The 13,630-nt window shown below is 36.8% G+C and overlaps 1 protein-coding gene across 1 annotated transcript in view; it reads right to left on the reverse strand.

The window, feature by feature from the left end:
- LOC105215508 (uncharacterized) overlaps positions 1–13,630 on the reverse strand; it is a 360,283-nt gene that overhangs the window by 252,341 nt on the left and 94,312 nt on the right. Inside the window, exon 4 of the mRNA XM_054232144.1 lies at positions 11,401–11,877. The gene's annotated coding sequence lies outside the window, so the exon portion shown is untranslated. The remainder of the gene's footprint in view (positions 1–11,400; positions 11,878–13,630) is intronic.

Consider the following 13,630-nt stretch of genomic DNA (forward strand, 5'->3'; position numbering starts at 1 on the left):
CGAATACCGCAGACGATGGAACGATGAGCTGTATGTGTTATTCGACGACATAGACATAGTCCAGCGAATAAAAAAACAGCGGCTACGCTGGCTAGGATATGTTGTTCGAATGGATGAAGGTGCTCCAGCTCTGAAAGTATTCGATGCAGTACCCGCTGGTGGAAGCAGAGGAAGAGGGAGACCTCCACTCCGATGGAAGGACCAGGTGGAGAGGGACCTGGCTTCGCTTGGAATAACCAATTGGCGCCAAACTGCCAGAAGGAGGGATACGTGGCGCACTGTTTTGGACTCGGCTATAACCGCGTAAGCGGTGTCTACGCCAGTCAAGAAGAAGAAGAACAATCTTACGACGGAAAAATTCGAAAAAAATACGAAAAATCCTTTCCGCTTATATATATCCGACAGTCGGGGAAACGTATTATCAGAACTAAACCCAAGGAAAAAGGGGGAGAACATCAAACGAATTGTCCTAATAGGAGTCGGAAGATATCTATGTAGGTCGGAAATAAATCTAAACTAAATTGTCATTCCATAGATCTTGGTAGAGGCCGAATTTCGAGTGGCATCACTGACATTGCTGATTCTGTTGTTTAAGCACCATACGGAAAATAAATGTGCTCGAATGTTGAAATCCTTCTCCATTTTTATCAAATACCATTTACATTTTGCCTTTTACTTTTACTTGGGCAAGATATTGATTCCACACTCATAAAATGTTTGATCCTTGCAGGTAAAGAACTGGTTCAAGTGTTTTTTGACGTCCTGATTTGAGATAAAGGTTCTATAATCCAAAGTATTTTGCAGAGAACGGAACAAGTAATAGTCCGAAGGTGCCAAGTGCGGGGAATATGATGGCGAGTCATCGAACTTAAAAGTATGAGGTCTGGCATTATACTGATGGAACACTACATATTTTCTATTGATCAATTCGGGATTTTTCTGTTTGACTGCACCACTCAATTTGTCCAGCGGATCACAATATACTTCAGAATTAATCGTGGTTTTGTCAAATTTTATTTAAGGGATCACTTCTTTGACGTTTGGTAAGCGCCACATGAGTTAATGCGACGAAGCAAATTTCGTTTTGTAAGAACATGAGAAATTCATACGTCAAGCTTCGAAATTAATCCTAGGCGTTTCATATGTTTCGATCTTCGATAAGGCACCAAGTAAAAACTATTCTAGAAAATTCTACAAAAAATTTTACAAAAAGGCCTCGCAATATCAGCTGTTAAAATATATAACGGTAAAGCGAGTAAATGTGAAGTTGGTTGCGAAAAAAATCAATAATATCAGCTGTTATCATCAAACAAAATTACTTAATGAATGATCAATAGCTTCATGGATAAATTGTAAGATCTCGGAATGAACCGAGATATAACGTAAAAATTATCATGGACAACTGGCGAAAGGACCAAATATTTTAGATCCTTATCTAATATGTACTTTAAAAAAAATATACTCTAGATGCTTAGTCGACCGACTACTCTTATATTTGAAATGAATTCGATTTCATTCGAGAACTCTAGAATTGAAAATTATTTAATAGATAGTTTTTTAATCTTTACTACTTAACAAATTCTCATTTTTTTTACGAAAACCCAGACATTCATTTGCTATTTTTATAATCGTAGATACCTTTAAACTCTTTGTATCATCCGTTCGTCAGTTCCCACACAACAGACAGTTCTTCACTAAACATAAAAGCCAAAGGTAACGTAATCTATTAACACAAATAATTAAATTAATTAAAAAAACTTTGAGTTCACTGGAATTTAAGCAGAAAGAAACCTGAAAGAAGGCATGTATTAAAAACCTCTAAGAAAAAGCTTGTAGAAAAATTAAGAAAAGTGCAAAAAGTAGTTAAGAAGAAGCAACTAAACAAACCGTAAAGAACGAAAAAAAAACGGCAGACTTGAGAAAAATGTAACAAGAAGCCCAAGCTGTAATACGAAAAAAGTGCATGAACAAAAACTAAACTATTAACAAATTAACAGGAAAGAATTTTGATGAAGTGAGGGTTAAGCACAGAAAACGGCAAAAAGTAGAGATGAAAATAAAAATGACAAAAAAGCGTGTAAAGGGAGCTTAATTCGAGCGAAACTCGACATTATGGAACTAACTATGATAACAAGATAATCGAATCGAATTGGATTTTTAGAGGAAATTCCATGCCATAGACTTAATGACTTAACCTTAGTTGGTTGTGTAATGACGGATCTCGAGAGTGTTCCAGCCACATTTACTCAGGAACCGCTTCAATGATTTTCACGATTATTTTAAATTTTGTAGACATATCAAAGGTAATGTGTTTTTTATTTGGACCAATAAGAATAATATATATTTAAAGTCAGATAGATGGCGCTGATGTCAAAGAATCTCAAAACTCCTCTTTAACAGAGTTTATATAGCTTATTACATAAAGCTTGGACTGATAAAGTAACTGCACATGTGAACAAACCTTATTAATGAATGTATATCTATTGGTTGTGAATTTCCAAGTAGGATAGCTGTCAAATTAACTGTTAAAACAGTCACAAGAATTAGACAATTGCTCTCAGTATACTTTGCCAAATGACCGGTTGTTGGAAATTATTCTAAAACGAGCATGCTCCTCGTCAATGTTAATTGTCTAAATACTAAATGATTCCAGATGAATTGTGTAACCACCTACACAACAAGAAAAATCACTCATTGTGATCTTTTGATGACTAAATTTTGTAAATAATGGCAAGGGGTTACATGTGTTTTATGGCTTCAAACAATCGATTTTGTTGTATCTTATTAAATTCAAAATTCATCTCTAAAATATGGACATAAAGTTGTGAACTCTGTGGTAGTTAGTATTGTCAGAAAAAACTTTCAACGCCGTTTTCTCAAAAATGTGTTTACAGAGACGTTTGCCAAGGTTTCCTAAGAACTACTCAAATTGATGAAATTTTAGTCTTCGAGATACAATTTACAAGGACTTGGTTGAGGAATATTTTTCAATTGCTGCTCAATATTGACGAGTAAAGCCGGCTGAAATCGTGAGAAGTTCGGCATAGAGTGGCAAATTTAATCTTCGAACCCCCAAGTTATCGAAGACAAAACATTGCAATCATAAAAAATTAAAATTTTTTTATTTATATATACATTCAAGAATTTAGGAGCTTATATCACAGTGGGAAAATAATTTTCAATCGAAGTATATAAAAAACATCTTTGTAACTCAATACATCGTAGATAATATAACGAGTGATCCTAGTAGAGGTACTGTTTTCAATATCCTTTTTTTGACAGATAACGCGTGAGTCATGTCAAGCAGTGAAATTATTGTTTTTCAGTATTGTTTGGCATTTCATCATGGAAAGACTTAAAAATTATTCAAATTTATTACGAAAAGTCACGTTCTGTAAAGAATGTGTTTCGCGTGCTTCGCTCAACTTATGATCAACATAATCGGCCTACTGAGCGTACTTGAGACCCAACTTTCATTAGTGGGTAATACTCGAGCGAATAGACTACGCAATGAGGAAAATGTAGCAGCCATAGCTGAGAGTGTACACGAAGACCGTGCAGAGTCGATTCGACGACGTTCGCAGCAACACGGACTGACGTATGGAACGACTTGGCGCTTTTTACGTTCGAGATCTTTAATTGCAAGCGTACAAAATACAGCTTGTGCAAGAACTAAGCGACACTCTATAGGCTCTTGAAAAGTTCCAAGAAGATCCGACGTTTTCGAGCCAAATTCTGTTCAGCGATGAGGCCCATTACTGGTTCAATGGATATGTAAACATGCAAAATTGCCGCATTTGGGACGAAGAGCAACCTATTCATTTCATCCAGAAAAAAACACGGTTTGGTGTGGTTGGAGGGAAGGTGGAATTAACTGTCCATATTTCTTCAATGCCGGTGAGAACGTAACCGTCAATGGCGATTATTATCGCGCCATGATAACCGACTATTTGATCCCTGAAATTGAAGCTCGTGATATCGGTGAAATTTCCCATACATCGCATCAATCAATGGGTTAATTGAGGGAACACTTCGGTGAGCAGATAATTTCACCATTTAGATTGGGCACCAAGATCGTGTGATATCAGACCGTTAGAATTTTTCCTGTGGGGATATGTAAAGGTAAAGTCTATGCGAACAGTCCCGCTTCGATGCAGTCCTTGGAGCAAAATCTCAACGGATGGACCATCTGAGACGTAGCCGCGGTCAACTTTTGAAACAGATAATCTTTAAAAAATAAATGTCAAAGAATGTTCTTTCGAATGATAATTAACGATCCCCATTAAATTTGAATTTTCTGTGTTTTTTTCTTTAAAAAAGTAGGGAACCTCGAAATGGATCTAAATAATATAGTACTATTATTCAAAAACTAAATATATATTTAAGTTGATCGCCAGTTCCATAAAGTTAAAATACACTTGGACAACATGTCGTCGGGTATAAATACAAACTAAACTTGTAATCTGTTTTTGTTGCCGTCTGTAGACATTGTAACTCAAGTAAAGACGATTTTACAGTTATTTAAGGTTAATGGCGCCACAGCAGATACGGCTTTAGTAAAAGCTTCCACCGCAGCATTTAGCCTTTTTGCTGCTGAAAGAACTTTTTCTACTTTCTTTTTTTGTGTTCTTCTACCTGATATTTACTTCCATTTCAACTGGGCGATACTAAAGGGAATTTCAAATTTTCCAAACTGTTGATTGAAATATGCGATTTATCTTGCCAACATGAAGACACAAACGCAAGCACGCGTTCTAACACCTGCTATCTGCCAGCATCTAAGCATCGCAGCACATGTGTTGCACCAGTTAACGCGCGCAAGCTCTATATATCGCTGTCCGCTCTCTCTTGACACCATTTCTTGGCACTTCGTCCTGTCGCCGTCCTTTGTGTGTGTTGTACATCCTTGTAGTCGATTTAGTGCAACACATATTTTCATTTCATGTCAAATTGTTTTAACAACTTGTAACGTTAATATTGGCATAGGTGCCAGATGTCAGACCCCATCCCTGATCCCGCCTTTGATCCCGTCCCGGTGGAATGCATTGAACGTTTTGTACGTATGTTGTCGAAGATGTCGAAGGAGCAGCAGCTATTTGTCACTCCTTGCCACAGCACAAACACATATCACACACTTACGTATTACCGTTAAATGGCGTAATATACATATACAAGTGTTTGTGTGTATGTGTGCAATATGCGTGTACGTGCAGTTGTCTGGTTGCCCATTTGGGCGGACTGCTGTCCAATTTGTTGCACAATTGCTTTTCTTGTCAAGTTAACTAAACAACTGTGTCAGAGTGTGCACAAGTGATGTGCGAGTGTATACTATATATACATCGGAATACACACGTGTGTTTGTTTGTGTATTCGTAGAAGTGCGTGAATTCATTTGTGGAAGTGTGTATGTTTTCGAATACACAATGCACAAATGGCGTGCCTGACATGAAACATGGTCAGGGTTACGTTGCAATGCAACAAAAGCTAAAACAACAATAACAATAGGGTAGAGCAACATGCAGTAACAACAACAACAATACAAACAATAACATAATACAACTACATGCAAACTTGCCTTGGCCACCTTGGCCACCTTGGCAAAGTCGGTAATTGCCAGTGGGCATCACATCTTTGTCGTTATGTTGTTGTTGGAACTTAAAGTATAGCAGCACAGGGACACGGTGACAATGTGAGACCAAGTATCATGCACATATTCATAAATAATATATAAACAAGACGAAGCAGATCACTCAATAAGTGTAACCTCTCTCAATTGCAGAAAAAATATAATGGCAGGGTTGCATTTTGAATTGCAAAATTGTTGTAAACCAGCAAAGCATATGTATTATCATAACTCAGGAACTGACTAAACTGGGTATGGTCCCGTACTTATTACTTAGGTTCTCTCATCAGATAACCACATTTACATCAGACACAGTTTTCCATTTTTATTCGAAGACACTTTGTTCAGATTCACGATTCCTTTCCAGCAAGAATGTTTCATAGTCTGAAAAACAGAAACGACTACGAAATATATGGGAGTGGGTTCCTTAGTCAAGGCTTCCGTTCCCCAGTATGCAAATCAAGATTCCGAAGCTACTCGGGCCACATATTCAAAGGTTGTTTATTGCAGCATTGAATGTAATTTGGAAAGAATTCAGATGATGAATTTATTCTAGAAAGGCACTCATTCTCAATGTTGTAAAAAACATTTAAGAACAAATACTTCAAGTAGATCCACAGATCACTAGAATACAGACGTTGCCAAAAAATACTAATGGTTGAATGGCCAGGATTCAAGTTAAGTAACTAAAGTAAAATTTATTATAGGAAATTATTTGGTAGAATATAGTACTACGCCTGGATCCAACCTTTTTCTTTCTTTTAATAACTGTTCCATTGTATATGTTGAACTTCAATTTGACTTTACGTGCCCAATCTTACCCAAATGAACATAACCTCAAGTCGACAAATACCATTACCGACAAATGACATGACAAACATTTCAATATATCTAAGTGAAACTGGTATCCTTTAATGAGTAACTCAAATTTTGGAGCTATGTCTGGACTATGAAATGTATAAATGGAAGTCTGAGAATGTCATATGATGATAAGAATTGGATTGAAACGATTTGAAGTGATTAATACCGGCCCTCTATTAAAATATATGAAAGGTTACTTTAACTTGTACGCCATCACAAATATAGGTTATTTCCTCCCATTATTGGCCTCAAAACATATGGGACGGCAAAGCTCAATATTCTGTATAATTAAGTCAATAACAACAAAAACAAATGCACAACAATGTTTTATTGTACTTCATTGTCTATTAGCAACAATCTCCATAGTGTTTGTTGCTTTCATTGGTTTAAATTGCATTGAAATTTAAGTACACTTGTGGTCATAAAAGTAAGAACTTTCCCATAGAATCAAATCTTATGTATAGCAATCAAATCTGCAAGAGAATATTTTTTGTCATTTGAAAAAGAGCTCATTGATATCATGTATGGTCGAATAATTCGAAATGATGTGGACAAATGAAAAATGAGCATGAAAATCAGATTCTTGGCTTTAAAGATCTTATGAACTCAAAGATCTGTGGCCGATAAGACATGAATTCGGAATCTCCCAAGCACTTGATGTCCTTGACATTATAAATCCCTTAGGACTTATGAGCAGAAATGACAATATTGTAATGAAAATAGCTTTCTACGGATTATTCAACCCAAAATGTGCATTCATTTCACCCAAGTATGTGTTAACTCATGACAAGGCTCTATGCTTGCCTAGTTAACGGTTGGTACTTGTGACTATGGTCTAACTTCACGACGAGGTTGTCTAACTCAAAGCAAAAATTGTATGGACTTACTTTTTAAAACACGAAAAATCCAATGGATTATAAATTTTTCAAAAATCAATCGCAAAAAAAAATCAAAAAATTATTTTTTTGCATTTTCGTTAATTGTAGTTATTTTAAAAATATTCTATTAAATAATTTGAAGTTGATCCGATAATTACTTTTCGAGTTATTCGACAAATAACAAAAAGCGCTCGGGCACTCCAACACGCTAGTGTGAAACTTTAAATGCGTTTTTCTCAAAACTATGTTTTTTAAACTGGTGACAACTGTTACTCGAAAACTGCTCAGTAGATTTTAAAGAAATTTATACAGCTTTTAGAATACATAATAATCCTGGGCCGGATCGAAACTTTTTTTTTTCAAAAATTTCGACTTTTTTAGAATGATTTTTCTGTCGATTTTTTTCCGAAAATCGAGAAAATAATCTCCTGAGTTCGCTATTTTGTTAATTTTTGAAAACAAGAAAAAAACTTCGATCCGACTTGGATTATCTATTTATAAAAAAAAATTGATCTAATCCGATTGATTTTAGATGAATCTACAAGGACTTATGATTATCACCACAGGGACCTTTATTGGAACTGGGTCAACACAAAGAGCTATAACTTTGGAAATTGCAATTTTTTAAATCTTCGTGACTTCAAGTCAAAACATTGTGTAATAATGTCATATTATTACTTTTGTAAACTAACATGATTAATAACTATTAAGTAGTCTATGATGAAGTGTATCCTATATCAGACTTCTAGGTAGAAAGTCAGAACGTTGTTTAAAATGGCCCGCAGCTGAAAGCCAACGATCAAATATTAATATTATTTGATGTTATTCGTTTCTTTTCATATTTTTTATTACCAAAAGGGTTCTTATTATTATGTTCCCCACTGTTAACCAACATATGTATTATATTCCACTCATACCTTGTGTACACAAATAAGTGCGTTTGCAAGAGCCATTGGGCGTGTGTAGTTGTGATTGCCTTAGAATTGCTGTCAATTAATTGCTGCTCGCCCTGAAGTGTACACAATAAATTTACTTTCTACAAAAGACAATTAAGACATCAGGTTGACAATAGCCGCTTACACATGGGTCGGTAGATATATTTCTATATGCAGATATATATTTGTATGAATATATATGAATGTGTAGCAGTGTATATGGTGAATGTGAGCAAAGGAAACTTAGAGAAAACAAAATAATGAAAGATTATCACAAGGACATGCAGTTATACTGAGCTTTTCGTATATGAGTACTTGTATATACATATGTAAGTATTAGAAACCGATAGCTAGGAATATTAATAAATCTCTAAATATTTAAATATGGTAAGAGTAATTAAATTGCGCACATATTTGCCTAAAGTAATAAATATTGATGATAACAAACTCGATATTGAATATTAACACTAAAAGCTTAAGTTGTTCTAAGTTTTTTATATATTAAAATGCTGAAGACAGAGTGAATAACTGAATTCAAAAGATGCAAAGGTAATATAAAGTTTCTATGAGTGATGATTTAGGAATATTTTCAGAATAAAACACTTGGGTAAGACATTACAATAAAGTTAACTTACGGTCCGAAAAATATAATATTGTTTGAAAAGAGGTGCTCTACCATGCACCAAATCTATAATACTGAAGGTAGTTCTAAGTAAAGTAAATTGCCTTTATATATTACAAGAAGAGTTAACGCCAGCGATAAAATCTCCGCTGGATAGTATTAGAATAGATTATATTAATTACGGAGAATCGGTTTCAATATATAAGGTTGTGAAATAACTCCCTACCGCTCTTTTGCTCTTTATTCTATACTTTATAAAAAGTTTTACAGTAATCGGATTTAGTTCAAACATGCGCCGTTTCGTTCGATAATCTGTTTCCATCTAGACGACAACTTCATAATACCCCCCTCATAGAAACTCCCTCATCAACGAAGTGTGTGGTCTGGCGTTGGCCTGGTGGAACACTACACCCTTCCTGTTAGCCAATTATGGACGTTTCTGCTCGATCACCTGCTTCAAGCGGTCCAGTTGTTAGCAGTAGATGGTAGAATGGCGTCTGGCCATATGGGAGCAGCTCATAGTGAATGATTCCTTTCCAATCCCACCAAACACAGCAAAACCTTCCTGGCCGTCAATCCCGTCTTGTCCACTGTTTGGGACGATTCACGAGCCTTCAACCATGACCGTTTTCGCTTGATAATGTCGTATGTGATCCATTTTTCGCCGCCAGTCACGTCCGTCCCGTTCGTCTTGTTTCAACAGCATATCGCAAGCGTTGATTCGGTCCAGAAGATTTTTTTTGCGTGTGCAGGTCTCGATGTTTTCCATTATTTGATCGGTATTCGTCGCCACAGGTCTTCCGTCGGCTGGATTATCCATGGTATCGTTTTCACTCGCTCTGAATCGTCGAAACCATTCCTCCGCAGTTCGAAGTGACAGAGTACCATCACCCAAAACACCATTAATTTAACGAAGGAAAACTTTAAAATAGCGACAATTTCTGCGTTAGTGAACTCCATGTTTACACGACTATAACTGTTGAACGCAATATCCAAACTAATCTTTGATTTCCCATAGATCGGCATGGGTTTAGCTGAAGGTTTTGTAGCAATTCCTTTCAGATAATTGCAGTAAACTCGAAGAAACATTGAATCTGTGTCTTTCCGTCAGTTCGAACCGATAGCCAAGGTGCATTTGATTTTTTGAAAGTATTTTTGAATTTCATTGAAGTATATACATATATAAATATATAGATTCGGGCTTAAGTAGAGGTAATATAAGCGTTATGGAAAACAAATAGTAACTAATAGATCTATAAAGAAGAAGAAATATGTGGATTCCAGCTACATTGTTTAACTTTCCTGTACATACAGCTTGAGTAGGATTAGCAGGCGCTGAGTGTCAGTTGAGCAAAACCAAAAGAAAGTGGTTGTTGATGTTGTAGAGACATAGAAAATTTCCGAAATAATTTTGAAAAATGCTGCCGATTTGAGAATCCCTGGCCGGGTAAAAATCCGGGTCCATCCCAGATGAGTACAAGCTTATAGAGTACTATATAGCAACATTAAATGAAGGATGATGAGGGAAGACTCTGAGGAGACTACAGACCATTTCGCTGTCGGCTTAGTTGTAATGTAGAAATAAGAATTGTAGAATCATTGTATCACAGCACTTTTTCCACGTTTTCGCTTAATTGTATTTTAATAATCCTCCAATGCTTATTCACCATTTTTTAAACAGCTGTAATTAGTATTTAGATACCTATATGTTCGCAAGTACAATTTTACCGTTAAACTTTTCGAATCCATCACTTTGTCACCTTCACCTTAATGAGCTGTTCAGCTCACTACTCTCTACGCTTGGTCACATATGTTGTCGCACATAACTTCTCTGGCAATATTTAGTGCAACTCGGTTACATAACGGGTTTTGCGAAACAAACACAATAAAAGAGAATTAAAATTGTATAAACTTTTCTTGCGACTACAAAAAGTTTTTCTCTTAACTTGTCTTGCAACTGGACTTTGCAACAACAACAACAACAACACCAAACTTGAGCATATTTCGGTGTAAACTTTGGACTCAGCAGTTGAGAAAAGTGAATAAGAAATATGAAATGACATGGAAAAACACTAACGAGCTTAACTCGGCTTGTACCAGTACACACACACACATAGTATATGTATATGGGAAGGTGTTGCTTTACGCCCAAAACAAGGACTAAGTTGTCGAACAACAACAATGAAAGCAATGATAACGGCACAAATAACACACATAGTTGACGGAAGTGTAAGCGTAGCGATGTCGGTTGGGGTTAAGCTGCGACAAAGTATGCGAAACAGATCTTATGAGTAGCTTGTAATGAGTCTTCTTTTGGTGCACAAGAAGAAAGAAAATTACAAAAAAAAAATATAAAACAACAACAAAAATGCTGTCAATGTAAATGTTTACAAAAGTGTTTAGCAAATTTTGACAATGACACTAACAAAAAAAATATATATACGTATATGGTGTAACAGAAAAACAAAATGCAGAACTTACCCCACAAGTATGAGCATTACAACAGCAACAACGACAACAACAAAGAAAAGTTGCAAATCCTTTTTGGCGTAAACTTGCACTTACACAGGAACTGCGCGTCGCCTAGATACTCTCGTTCGAATATAAGTTTGTGTGTGTGTGTGTGTGCATCAGCATGTGTGGGGAATACATTAAAATCCGGTAATAACTGTAAAACTATTTTTTGTGTAAAAGCATTTTCGGTTACTTTGTTAGCTGACAGCGAACGCATATGCTGCGCCGGCAACCGTTGAGGATGCGCTCATTGTTTTTCTATGTCCGTTCGCTATTCACTGCTCACTCCTGTTTTTGTTCCAAACGGAACACTAGTTTTTACTAAGCATACGAAAATTGTTTTCTGCTGTTTCGAATTTGCAGGAACTATGGGGCTGTAGAATAGCAAGTTTTTTCATGTCATTGCGCGTGTTTTCAGCTCACAAATTGAGTGTGTTCCTCGTGCTGGAAGAAAGGTTAGAAAAAGTAGTTATACAACAAATTAAACAAAAATAAAATCAAAACTATTTTTATTTAAAAAAAATTGATTATCAAATAGAAATACAAAGTTTGAAAATTTGTATGTATGTAATTGGCATTGAACCGTTTAGCCGGTTATAGCCGAATCGATGAGAGTGCGCCACTCCTCTCTTTCCTTCGCTGTTCGGCGCCAGTTGGAGATTCCAAGTGTAACCAGGTCGCTCTCCACCTGGTGCTTCCAACGGAGTGGAGGCCTTCCCCTTCCTCGGCTTCCTCCGGCGGGTACTGCATCGAACACTTTCAAAGCTGGAGTGTTTTCGTCCATTCGGACAACATGACCTAGCCAGCGTAGCCGCTGTCTTTTTATTCGCTGAACTATGTCAATGTGGTCGTATAACTCGTACAGCTCATCGTTCCATCGTCTGCGGTATTCGCCGTTGCTAATGTTCTGAGGACCATAAATCTTACGCAAAATTTTCCTCTCGAAAACTCCTAGTGTCGTCTCATCTGATGTTGACATCGTCCAAGCTTCTGCACCATAAAGCAGGACGGGAATGATAAGCGACTTGTAGAGCTTGATTTTGGTTCGTCGAGAGAGGACTTTACTGTTCAATTGCCTACTCAGTCCAAAGTAGCACCTGTTGGCAAGAGTTATTCTGCGCTGGATTTCGAGGCTGACATTGTTCGTGTTGTTGATGCTGGTTCCCAGGTATACGAAATTATCTACAACTTCGAAGTTATGACTGTCAACAGTGACGTGGGAGCCAAGACGCGAATGCACCGACTGTTTGCTTGATGACAGGAGATATTTCGTCTTGTCCTCATTGACCTCCAGACCCATTCGCCTCGCCTCCTTATCCATGCGGGAAAAAGCAGAACAAAGGGCGCGGTTGTTGCTTCCGATGATATCAATATCATCGGCGTACGCCAGCAGCTGTACACTCTTATAGAAGATTGTACCTTCTCTTTGAAAATTTGAAAATTTACTTATATAATATTTAATCTATCATAAACCGATAGTTGTAGTTGTTATAACGATTATCCAGACGCTGGTTAAAATGGAAAGTATAAATCTAGTCGTCATCGTGGTCATCAAAGGGAAGCTTAGGAAACATTTCGCCAGATTCAGATCATAAAGAGAGAGGTACTAGATGAGTCGGATTTGTTGAGCAAAGATATGATTAGTGTCATGACGGAACTTGTTGCATGCAGGAGAAGTATTTGGGGTAAGGTTGAACCTGTTACAATATCCTGAACGAAGTGGCGCAAAAGTCACTCTTGTTTCACGAAACATCTTGAACACGTCGAGTGCAATTTATGGTTTGACCCCAAGGACGCCATTCACTGAGAGCAAGTCAAGGAAGGTATATTTAGCTACACTGCGAATGGCGTTTTTGGCATGTCTTGGTCATGATTTGGTCGAGTGATCTCTCGATGCACCTGGTAGTCTTCTTTATGTAGATGGTCTACAGATCATGATGTCACCAGGTATCTTGTAATTGTCCAGAGTGTAATTGTCCAAATTCTGACACGTCTGTATCTTCCTATCAAAAATTAGAAGACTATACTAGACTCTAAGTCAGCTTTTGATCATCTAACCTATCCTAACTTAAACCTGAGACAATAACGTAATCATCGGATACGTGTTTTACTCAAGACTTTAGAGAGGAAGGACCCTTTACCTCAAGACATCGCAATGACTCGTGATTATTCGTTTTTTGGTTACGAACTTGCAAAT

Source organism: Zeugodacus cucurbitae, chromosome 5, assembly GCF_028554725.1.
Source record: "Zeugodacus cucurbitae isolate PBARC_wt_2022May chromosome 5, idZeuCucr1.2, whole genome shotgun sequence".
Lineage (NCBI taxonomy): Eukaryota > Metazoa > Arthropoda > Insecta > Diptera > Tephritidae > Zeugodacus > Zeugodacus cucurbitae.